Source organism: Cibotium barometz, chromosome 17, assembly GCF_041138505.1.
Source record: "Cibotium barometz isolate CiBa-2024 chromosome 17, ASM4113850v1, whole genome shotgun sequence".
Lineage (NCBI taxonomy): Eukaryota > Viridiplantae > Streptophyta > Polypodiopsida > Cyatheales > Cibotiaceae > Cibotium > Cibotium barometz.
The window spans coordinates 46710090-46723654 of record NC_141062.1 but is presented as its reverse complement, the minus strand read 5'-3'; positions in this window follow the sequence as shown (position 1 = coordinate 46723654).

The window sequence follows — 13565 nt, the reverse complement described above, 5'->3', positions numbered from 1 at the left end:
GAGGCTGTAAAAGAGAATCTGTAAATGTGAGAGAACCTGTGAAAAGGTGAGAAGAATCTACTGGGAGAGAATAAAGGGTAGCATGAGGAGATTTAGGAGGTGTGGAGATATTCTGGGAGAGGTGGAGAGAATCAAGCAAAAGAGGTGGAGTGAATCAAGGAGAAATCAGTGGGATTGGATGCTTGGATGTAAACTCTATAAATTGAGGCATTGGCCTAATGAGAATTTGTTGGTTTTTGATTATCCATGCCTACATTCAGCTATCAGTTAATTACTCATTAATCACATCTTAATTATCATCTAATCTCTTTGTTAATGATGTTGATTCTAGCATTTGATCCACCATAGCTCATCACATTGCTGTAATTTTAACATGGTATCAGAGCCTAGCCTAGAATCCATCAATTTGTGAGTCCATTATCTTGCTAATCACCTGGCTAATTAGGATTAGTAGATAATTAGTATTTTTACCTCTTTTCAACTAGCCCACTGTACCCCCAGCTAGTGGAGGGGCTTGAACTCCCTCCAAGAGCAACATTAGCTCAAGCCCTTGTGGCCATACATAGCTATCTCACTGGTGCTCCAGCCAAGCGAATCAGCACAGCAAACTGCCAAGAAAAGCTCACGTTTTTCGCTAATTTGCAAGTGCCATTTTTTCTAAGGAAAAATGATATCTCTTCTTCTCCAGTTGCAATGGGTCTAATTCCTCTTGGCCCTAGGGGTTTTCAAGGGTCTAATTCCTCTTGGCCCTAGGGGTTTTCAAGGGTGCTCTAATGGTTGGTGAAGACAAAATTTGATTTGATCAGGTCTACAGTGAGATCCAAGCTCTTCATCAAATCTGCCAGGTGACTTTGGTAAAACAGAGATTAAGCATTCAATGTTTAGTCAAATCTTGTGTTTCTTGGCTTAATCCTCTACTAGACTAATTACTATTGATGGCCTTGAAAAAGGATTTGAACTCATTTGAACTCTAAGGCCTCAGATCTGGGCTCCCCGCATACTTTGTTTTTTGCACACAAAATAGAGGATTAATTTGCTAATCAGTGATCAATGCTAATCACTATATACTCCAACCATGCCGTACAAACCCTTGATTTAATGTAATTTCTAGTAATTTTATGCTGATAAATCTGTTGTAATCATCTCCTAAACACCAGATTGAGTTGTAAAAGGGTAGACACTGCCCTTGAATTTTGAAATTGGATCGAGGTAAGACCCCCTTCACATCATCATGAGTACAGCACAAGAGGTAGCCGTAGAAGATGATGAGGCACTGCTTCTCAAGAGTGTGGACAAAGGTATGAAAATATTGTAGCAACACTAAAGAATGTACCTAAATTGAAGCTACACGAGATAGAAGGAGCTCTACTAGAGCAAGAGAGCAGAGGCAAAGAGAAGAAATGGCTCGACTCAACAGCAGGAGAAGAAAAAGCATTCTTCACCCGAGGAGGATTCTCTCGAGGATGAGGAAGAGGCAGAGTGTTAAAACCCTAAGATCTCTCTAGATAATTGTTATGCATAAAACATGCATAAATCAGGCATAAACTCAACCACCCAACCACCCCCGAGCCCAAGGGATGCACACATGAATAATGAATGAAATACATCATACCTCTATCTTGATGTCCCATACCATCAAGAGGTATAACACAATCCAATAGCATGTAGCTATAGTGTGAAATGGTAGGTGAGTAGATATGGACCTCTACACAAGAGACCATAGCATAAGCCTCCAAGCCCTCAAGCTCCAAGCCCCCCTTGAGTGTGCCCCATGCCCCTATTATATAGGAGGGCCCTCAAGTGACTCTTGACTTTCCATTCCTCATGTGTGACCCTTGGATGCCTGACCCTAACCTTAAACCTTAAGGTTAGTCCTAACCCATGCTCCACTAGAGCTTGTTCCCATGCTCCCATGCTCACAAGCCTAATGTGGGTTAGTCTCCTAGTATATGTACACATAATGTGTATATAACATAGCACACATAATGTACATATAACATACTTCCCCTCTCTCAAAACATTGCACTCTTGCAATGAAAAGAAGGAGAACTGCGTTGAACAATCTCAACCGACTCCCAAGTCGAATTCTCAATTTCCCTATCTTTCCACCTAATTTTAACCTCAGGGATTAGTCAACTACAAAGTTTCCTTTCCTTGAATTCAAGTACCTTATCAGGTTCATGTGGAACATAGGATAATTTATCGACTTCAACGAGTTCTTGAGGAGTGACTGTGTCATCCTCACCTCCCAGTTTCCCTTTCAATCTATCGATATGAAAGACTGGATGAACTCTAACAATTGGAGATAGTTTTAGTTCATACGCAACCGTGCCAATCCGATATATAACTCGAAATGGACCAAAATATCTAGGAGATAAATTCGAGCATTTTCCCATTGACAAAGTCTGAAAATCTTTAGAAACATTAAAATAAACCAACGCTCCTAGTTCAAAAGACCGAGATGAGCGTTCCCTATCAGCATAAAACCGTGCCCTATCATGAGCACTCCTGATAGAATCCCGAGCTTCGGTCAGAATTTCCTACATATCTCGCAAGAAATCCCTCGATGCATCAAGCTCGATGTCCTTAAGACTGACATCAATAGGTGCCCTGGGTTGATACCCATACATAAGTATGCACGGACTAAAATAATAGCCGTAAATTTAGAACTGTTATAGGCAAATTCCATCATTGGAAGATATTTCCCAATATGATGATTTTCTAGAGACATATGCACAAAGCATATACACTATAATCTGATTCATACACTCTGTTTGCCCATCAGACTACTGCGGATGATCAGAGCAATTCACATTCAAAGTAACTTTTTCGTTGTAAACCTTTCGGAATAAAGTAGGAAAGCATGGCATTATAACAGCAGAAACCAGGGATTCATCGGCAGCCCGACATACCCACATCTGCATATGGAATAATCGACGTCTCGAGTTACCCATATCAACATAGAGTCATCAACGTCTTGATGAGTCACATATGTCCATCCGTAAACCTATCAGGTTGATTGTGTAAATCACCTAAAGTACGGAACTAGAGAAAGAAATGCCAGCAAAGGAAGAATCCAAATTTCCTTATCCGAACACAACAAGATAAACTTGTTTGAACTCTAAAGAAAGAGATTTCAACAAGTGAAAATGCCGATGAGATTACCCTCATCAAAACATGTAGGCTATAGATAAAAGATGTTTATCTAGAGAATGCCCACACTATAACTTCTAGTGAATTTAGAAAATAAGATTGTCTTTGAATGTTGAGATCAACATGCTAAGTGATGTAAGCAAAGCAACAATCTTGAGTCCAAATTATCCCATAAGATAATATATGTGAGGGATCCCTAGCGTCCCATACCACCATGATACCACTCATACATATCTTAACAATTTGAAACTCCTTAGTATGCCGTCTAGGAAAATATGAATAAAATCCTGTATAAAAGGAATAAGATGGCCTTATCCAGACTTTCACATACTAAACCTGTCTCTATATACTTGAGACTACATCAAGGAATAACTCCTTCTGAGTACATCATCAGAAAAGAAATTGAATTATTGGCGCCTTTCTAATGATAACTACCCAAAACACCATAAAATTAGGGTAGAAAAATAACTCACCCAGATACATAAGCAACTAGGTATCCGAGTTGGAATATATACAAGAGTATAAGAAATATACTCCAAAATTATGTGCAGGCAAATGCTACCTTCAAGCACATGTAAATATTCAAAAGATCAAAAGATCCTTATAAATCCATGGATAAAAGTATAGAAGCTCCTCGAATCCATAAACACCATAGTTGATCATAAAAATCAACGCATACCATCTAATGGACATCATGCCAAAAGAAGCATTAAAATTGGTGGCCAACTCATCAATCCGGAGTATATGAATGTTGTGTTGTTCAAATAAAACTCCAAAGTAAGAAAGTGAAACACATGTGTGTAGCACTCAATAAAAAACCCCTAGACACAAGTGATCTAGGCAGAACCTGATGAGTCTATAAAAAACTTGGAAAACATCCAGTAAAATCCACCAAAACAAACCGATCAACTAACCCATGATAGAGTTTGTCTTAGGCTTAATAAATTAAGCACAAACCACACTTAAAAAAGTGCAAAATAAGTTATCATGGAAAAGTGTCAAAGGTGAAACACACTTTGAACGTAAATTATAGCCATCAAAAAAAATTAAGGAACATGTCCAAAAAGAATGGCTAAAAAATGGTAAAAAATCATGAATATATCGTTTAGAATTAATCCAAATATAAATATCCATTAATACGAGATATAATCGTATTAATAATATGCGAATAACACACATCTATCTAATGTCAGTACGAGAAAACGTACTTCAACATTAAATAACCCTCGAAAATATTAAATTCTCGAGAAAAAGAATTATCATGATTTTTTTCTAATTTTTTCTAATTTGTAGGGTCTCAAAATATAATAATTTTGAATTCCACCAAACCTATCTCATGGCATTCCAAAGCTATATTTTTCCAGAAAATTTTTAGCAATTAAATTTGCCAAAATACCATTGATATTTAAAAAATACCAATTTTTAGGATTTCTAAAAATAATTTCTAGAAATTTCCTAATTTTTCCTGAGAATCCCATCGTTCACGAAATTTCCAATTTCGCCCGACAATTCTCAAATCCAATGAAAATTTTCAATTTTAATGGATTTTTCTAATTTTCTGGTTCAAAAAATATATTTTTAAAGGAATTTGAATGGTCACGGGTGCCCGAATGGACACACCACATGCCAAACACCAACCCCACATTTTTCCAAAATTTAAAATAACCTTTGTCTAATTTTCAGGAATTTTTTAAAATTTTTAATCAACCCCGAACGCATTTAGAATACGAACGGTCAAAAAATTTCGGAATTCCAACGGTTTTCTCGGAATACGGAAAGCCAAAAGTTTTGGGAAAATGAAAAGACAAAAAAAATTCGGAATGTGAAAGGTCAAAGGTTTCCGGAATACGGAAGGTCAAAAGTTTTTCCGGAATTCGGAAAGCCAAAAGGTTTCGGGAAAACGGAAAGCCAAAGGTTTTCCGGAAGTTGAAAAGCCAAAATTTTTCAATAAGAAAATAAGAAAATTCCAGAGAATTTTCAGAGTTTTTTTAACTCAAATCCAGTAATTTTCAGAAATTTCTAGGCTTTTTCCAAGCTTTTTCCTTGAAAAATCTCCAAAAGCTTTTTTTAATATAAAAAACTCATTTTTTTAAAAAAAATGAAAAAAAATAACTTTTATGGCTTATAGCCAACTTGATTTTTTTAGGGGGGGGCGATTTTTTTCGCCCGGCTGCAGCGCAGCCCCCCCCCCCCCCCGTCGCCTGCGCGTGGTCATCATCTGTGAGAGAGATGGAATCTCTTCCACCCTTTCCACCCTCTCCTCTCCCTTTCCAACTTTCTACTCCCATCTCTTCTCTCTCTCTCTCTCTCTTAATCAGAGAGATTAGCTTAATCTTTAATTAAGCTTTTTTTAATTAAACTCATAATCATAATTAGACATTAATTATGATTAATATTTAATTTAAAAATTCCTTTTTAAGAGAAATTTCACAGAAAAATGAAGGAAATATCACATTTGAGAGGCGGAGAGGACCCCACGCACACGGGAGAGCAATTTATGCATCAACACGCTGTCCCCTACTGAATTTCAGTAGAAAATTGACCGAAATTTGATCGCATTCCCGCGGAAAAAACCCGCAAAAATGTATAAAAATACATTTTTAATCATAAAAATGCTCAAAAAATTCCTAAAAAATTAGAAAAAATTTTCTAAAAATTCTAGAAATTCAGGGAATCCATTCTACAAAAATATCCACCATAAACTTTAATGGTATTTTTGTAAAAAATTCCATTAATGCTCGATTTTAACCATAAAAAATAGAAAAAAATAGCATTAACTCACGGTATTCCCCCGCAACGTCGATTCGTCCATTGAATTGTAGTTACACATGTTCCAATCACCAAATGGATGATCCACATGCAATTCATCAACACAAATCAACAAAAAATAACATTTTATTAGTAAATATTAAAATTTACTAAAAAAAATCAACAATTAAATAGAGATTGCTCTGATACCACTGTTAAAACCCTAAGATCTCTCTAGATAATTGTTATGCATAAAACATGCATAAATCAGGCATAAACTCAACCACCCAACCACCCCCGAGCCCAAGGGATGCACACATGAATAATGAATGAAATACATCATACCTCTATCTTGATGTCCCATACCATCAAGAGGTATAACACAATCCAATAGCATGTAGCTATAGTGTGAAATGGTAGGTGAGTAGATATGGACCTCTACACAAGAGACCATAGCATAAGCCTCCAAGCCCTCAAGCTCCAAGCCCCCCTTGAGTGTGCCCCATGCCCCTATTATATAGGAGGGCCCTCAAGTGACTCTTGACTTTCCATTCCTCATGTGTGACCCTTGGATGCCTGACCCTAACCTTAAACCTTAAGGTTAGTCCTAACCCATGCTCCACTAGAGCTTGTTCCCATGCTCCCATGCTCACAAGCCTAATGTGGGTTAGTCTCCTAGTATATGTACACATAATGTGTATATAACATAGCACACATAATGTACATATAACACAGAGTAGGAGGAAGGACCTTCACTTGCCATAATTGTGGAAAGCCAGGACACATGGCAAAAAGAGACTGCTACAACAAACCCAGTGTGGAGAAGGAACGACATCGGCAAACTTCATGGAGGCTCCTAATAAGGAAGTAGAGTCAGATCATCTTTTCTGAGAGAGTGAGAGAGAGAAATCCCACAACCCAATGTAACCTGCCCCAACAGAGTAAAACCACCTCTAAGCCACCGATGATGTAGGCCATGTGGTAGATATATGTGTTAGCACTTTAGTCAAGGTCACGGGCACTTGTAGTAGCCTTGGACATATAGAGAGAGAGAGTGTGTGTGTCAAGGACTATGAGTTTAGGGACTTGAGGCACTGGTCGCGGACTATCAAGTAAGAGGGAAACTTGGTATAGGGTCTAGGTGTGCTAGGATTATTCACTTAAGGGGAGGTGTTGAAATATACAAGTGAATAGGGTGTGTACGGGAACAAGCCCTTGGCTAGAGGAGGCTGTAAAAGAGAATAAACGTGAGAGAACTTGTGAAAAGGTGAGAAGAATCTACTGGGAGAGAATAAAGGGTAGCATGAGGAGATTTAGGAGGTGTGGAGATATTCTAGGAGAGGTGGAGAGAATCAAGCAAAAGAGGTGGAGTGAATCAAGGAGAAATCAGTGGGATTGGATGCTTGGATGTAAACTCTATAAATTGAGGCATTGGCCTAATGAGAATTTGCTGGTTTTTGATTATCCATGCCTACATTAAGCTATCAGTTAATTTCTCACTAATCACGTCTTAATTATCAACAATTAATTTCTCACTAATCACATCTTAATTATCATCTAATCTCTTTGTTAATGATGTTGATTCTAGCATTTGATCTACCATAGCTCATCACATTGCTGTAATTTTAACACTTGCAAGACCAACGCCTTTAGCCTTACACTAGATGGCAAGGCTGATTGGTATTGGGCCTTAACATTTGAAGAACGTCTAAACTTGACCAGCCTTCAAAAAGTTATTCCTAAAGTAGTTTGTGTGTAAGGAAGCTGCTTTATGGAGTGTGGCTTCACAATTACACAAAGCTGAGAGAGAAGAAGATGAGTCAGTGAGAGATCTTATTAGTCATCTCAAGCATTTGAGAGGTATGACCACCTAGGAGGATGTCACAACTAATGCCATCCAACTTGAGGATAAAAGACATAGTGTGAGCTTAAGCTTGGCAATGATTAAATGAATCACACAATGGAGATGATTATCACTTAGACAAATGCACACCAATGAAGCAACACATGCAACCACTTAGATAAAGATGAGATATGACCAATGAGCAATGGAATGTACTCAAGAGTCAACACTTAGGCATAACCATAAACACATGCTAATGAAATTCCAAAGAAGAGAGTATTTCCATAAAGGACCAGTTAGTATATTAAGCAGCACTAAGCAAGTACACAAAAGCATGGACTCTACTCTCTCCACTTAGCTCTCTAGAGAATGAGTAGAATGCTTTGTTTATATAGGCTCATGAGAGGGGGGTGCCTAGAGCCCTTGAATCTCTCCACCTCCCTTAGATTTCTCACCTAACTCACCTAAAAGGTGATGCCTAAATCAAGGGAAAGTATCTACTAGACATACACCCAGTTACTATAGTAAATGAGCCCTCTAACCTTAGAACAATACATTCTAAGGTATCTCTAAGGATCTCCCTTAGATTTCTCACCTAACTCACCTAAAAGGTGATGCATAAATCAAGGGAAAGTATCTCCTAGACCTACACCCAGTTACTATAGTAAATGAGCCTTCTAACCTTAGAACAATACATTCTAAGGTACCTTTAAGGATCTCACACTAAGGATGAATGCTAGATCACATATCCTCTAACACCCTCCCTTGATCAAGCATCCATACTACGTAGGGTGTGCTTGGATCAGATCTAACACTAAGATAAAAAAATCATAAGACGTCACTAAGATAAAATTTCCCCATGGGCTATAAAATATCATACATAACAACTACTAGAATAATGTGTCAGAAAAGCTAGCCACCTCCTTCTCTGTTTGCTTTACCTTGCCCTTCTCTTTCTCCTCTTTATCTTTCTTCTTTTTGAAGAAATCCTTGATGATGTGTCCCTTCTTTTTACAATAATAGTAGGTCCGAGGAGCCTTCGTCTTCTTTTCTTTGTCCTTGACTATGGCGGAATAGGCATGCTCCATGCAGGTTTCCTCTAGAATGAGGGTAGAAGTCACTAAGGTAAGAGTATTATTTGTTTGATTTTCCTATCATTGAAACACACTCCACATAACAAGGAGGCATGCTAGAGAGCAACACATAGATGGCCTCCTCTTCATCAATGGTAACACCTGCACCACTTAGTTGATCAACCATATATCTAATGTCATTGACATGAGAAGCAAAGTTGGTTTTGTCATCCTCTTCCATCCTATAAAGTTTCTTCCTTAAGAAGAACCTAGCAACAACATTAGTTTGCCCAAAGATGGATTTGAGCCTAAGCCATGCTTCATTAGAAGTCTTTGCTGAGCTCACTTCATGGATTTGGCTATCACCCACAAATGATGAGGGATAATGCTTTGGAGTCTAGATGGGTCCATTTGGTAATGATATCTGGATCTCTTTTCAGTGCCATTAACCACTCCACACATGTCTTTTTTTATAGGAAACATTTTCATTTTGATGTACCAAGTACGGAACTTGGATCCATCAAATTTATCTGTTTTATCAAACATTTTTCCCACCATATTTGCCATGGTACTCAACCTTACACACACAATGTTTCCAAATTACACAAATAGGGAAGTCCTTTATATCTCTGGGACTCACAATTTGAACTTCACTCAAGAATCCCTTCACCAAAAAGATGAGATGTGTGCACATGAACTCTGATCACAAGTAACTTGTCTTGGATTTAACCTTGGAGATTTGCTTGGACTGAATGTTTTGCTTTAACTTATGCATTTGGGCTTTGGTTTTGGTTTTGATGAACTTAGGCATGATGTCTAGCACATGGATTGCACATACTATAAACCTTCGCTCCCTTTGCCCCCTTTTCACACTGAGAAATCAAAAAATGATGCAATGTGCTCTTTATATGTCTAGAGCATGTACATTCTGCTTGTCACAAGAATGCATGTGTAAATTATTCTTCCACAAAGATGATGAGATTATCGCAAAGGCTAGATGATCCTTTTATCACAAAGTTGTAAGAAAACCCAAAGGTTTAAGGAACCTTTTATCACAAAGGTTTAAAGACTAAAAACCACAAAAGTTTAAAAATAGAAAATTTGATTTGAATTTAAAAGCGTTTTCCCTCGTCTCAAGGAGGGAAACGAGGAGATTTCCTTGATTTCTGTGCCAGAAATTCGAATTATCTTTTCACCCTGCCGTGACTGCAGTGGCAACGACGCTCTTGCTATTTTGGAAGTTCATTGTGAGCTTGGAGCTCAATGAGCTTTCACAGTGAGCTCTGTATGCGCTGCGTTTTCTTCATACACTGTGACTCATCCAGCCACGAACTTGGCTCACGCAGAGTAGTAGGGATGATCTCCTCTTCAACAACTTGTTGGCCTCCACCCAAGTTACGACCTGATTGCGCTCACCTTAGGTTATGGCCTCCTCCATTGAGCTAAGCAGCAGAGCTCACAATGAGCTCTCTATTGAGCTTATTCAGCTCAACTCGAAGATGCTATGGCGGCAACATGTTTTCCTCTCACACATGCAATCTTCACATGAAATCCCTCTCTCAATGCTTTCCCTCCCTCAGTCCTATGTATGCCACTTACACAAGCATAAAGGGGAATGCAATGTCACAAGGCAATGTTCTCTAAGGAGTTAAAGTTGTTGGCCTTCTTGGTACTTCAAAGTGCCACTCTAAGAAGCAAGAATTAGCCCTCAAATTCAACCCATGAGTCTCTCACCAAAAATGCCATTTATTACTGATAATAAGAGAAAATGCTTGTGAACAAATCACACATACATCCACAGGCTTCTCACATAGAGAAAGCCCCCAAGAAGGGTAGCTCTAGTAGAGTCTAAGAAGAAGAGCCATAGGAGAAAAAAGTTGATTAATGGTAAAGAAAAAGAAACCAAAAAGACAAATCTAGAAACACCTCAAGAGCCATTCTTCATTAGGGACATAGATGAGGACTCGGAATCCTTGGACATAAGGATTGATTCTGAAAGAACTGATTTTGAACTTGGCAAGCCTAAAACCATGAACACAAGAAAGGAGTCCCAAAAGGGAACCTGTAATTCCTAAAATTAAATCACACATGATGAAACTTGGCTCTTATCTTGACCCTCCAAAAGAAATTGAGAAATTCCAAGAACTCAATGATTTAGTTACTAAGGCGCAAAAGGAGCTGGAATCAAAGCCCAAGCAAGTGAGAGTCTCAGATACTGTACACCCTAGTACCTTAATTACTACTACTGAGACTCACAAACCCGTGGATTCATCATGGAGGAGGAGGCCTCCACCACTCGTAGTTTGATCCCTGATTGGTTTAAGGAACAATTACTATATGGAATCCCTGAGCCCATATCAAAGAGGAATTTTCCAGTCTCACCGACACTTTTTATGGAATTAGGTCATGAGTTCACCACAGAACATCCCCAAATTGTTGGATTTTATGGCCTCGCAAATAAGTACAACAATAACCACCTGATTGAGTGGAGATCTTGAATTATTTGAAGCAATGAGAGCTCTCCTTAATGGATAACTCAATGTAGGATTACCACCATTTTCTAACATACATAAGGCACTTCCCCCTATACAATTTAGACATCTTTCATCCTCTTATGTGCCGAGTCTTACAAAAGATAGGTGCCCATTTGAGTGGGTAAGATGGCAAAGAACCTTTTATGGTAGGAGGACCAGTGACAAAACCATGTTAACAATTATTCTCATTGCTAAAGACAGTCCCCCAAGAATCTAAATAAGGGCAAAAATGTAGTGGATGATGTGAACATGGTTGATACATCTTGAATTTTATATATGTGATTGTTATTGACATTTGATGAGATGTTTAATGCAAACATATAGTCTATTATGGTTTAGCTGTTGTACATTACATGTGATTATGCTTTATCTTTATAGAAGACAAGAGCAATGTGAAAATCTTTTATTAATTTTTAGTTTATGTATCGACACTCGTATAACTTTTCCATTTGCCTGCTAGTAGATCACCACCACCATTTCCTCCTAAAAGCCCTGTGTGTCAACCCACATAAAACTTCTAAGCAGTTGTATTCTAAGTCTATAAAGAGAAGGCGAGAGTAATGCTAGTAATCTCACTAGTTTGGGTGATTGTGATGAGCATGATAGGTGCCCCCAGTTGTGCCAATTTCCAAGCAAGAGATAAATAATCCAGCTAGGGTGTGTTTTGTGGGTAAGATATTAAGTAAGTATGGCACCTATCACATTCACCTACTTATCCTTCCAGTAGTTCCTTGAAGTATGACTTGATGGATGAACTAGGAGATGGCTCTCTTACTCTTATGATGATAGATGAGCTCTCCAAAAACTTGCACATCACCATCTCAATTAACCACTAAGAAATAATCAAATAATCAACAAAAAATCCATCCAATCTTAGAAACCAACCAACAAGCTCTTTTGGGGTAAGATTATAGTTTCAAAAACTCTTTCAAGGTGTACCATTATTTTAGAAGCACACACTCCAATAACATTAGTGTAGTTTGCTTCATTTTATGCTGGTGACTCAATATAGATAACTATGACCTAAGCCTAGTGACCTAAGCCTAGTAGACATAAGAAGTCCTAATTTTTTTTTAAAAAGACAGAGTACCCAAACCATGAAAATACAACAGACATATAATATATGCTAGGACAAGAAATACACTTTAAAAGAAGAAGAGCTTTGAATTATTCACCATAACTTTTATTTGATGATACATTAATGCTACAAAAAAGAATAAATCCTACAATGCCAATACACTTATTTTCAACAAGATTTCCTTTTCTTTTATTAGAGTACTTATAAAGAGTACCTATAAAGAGGGGTTAGACTTAAATAGCCCTCCAAATTACAGGTAAGGAATCATACAATAAGATCTCCTCTGATTTTATTAGAGTAATTATAAAGAGAACTTAGACAGGCATATGGTACACCACTTCATTCAGGTCTACATTTATCATTAATGTCTAAAAAGCTAACAAGCTTACTAAGAAACCAACTATCATTAGCATATCGACAACTCAAATTTGGGACCATAGATGAAATTCCACTAGTGAGTAAAAATATATTGAAATTCCACTAATGCATAACCACACGTAACACTTTGAGGTAATATGTAGTGATTTTCACCAAGTCGGACCTTACAAGATGGTTGGGTTTTTAAAGAAGATAAAACTTCCTTGGAAGTTATTATTAATAATGGGTATGGAAAAAAACCCATAGTGCTATAAATTGAAAGAAACTATGAGTCAAGATAGTAAGCTATTTTTTGAAATATTGAATAGAATAAGACTTCACCAACAAACATCAACGTACATTTTACAAGTAAACACTACATGTTTGCATCCACCTCCTTAGGATTCTTCCTTTCCACATATGTTCTCTACAAATTCATCAACACAAAAGCACGATGAAATGATTTTTCACAATGATGTAAGCATTCGAGGTAATGCTAAAAGCAAATTGATGCCATTCCAAACAAAGCACCACCAAATTTCCTCAGCACTTGCATGAAAGTGAAGGATGTCAAAATATGAAGATGGAGTGTGTAAAAAGATCAACACCAAGAAATATATTGTTGAAGTATCAAGTAATTACACATATCTTCCATCTCGCTCCGCCTGCACTAGGCCTAGCCCTTAAGTTGGTAGATGAGTTGCCACTGTGTGCTCCAGATAACTATCATGAGTGAATGATGAATATATATAGGGACTTGGTTGGTCAACCCTAAACAA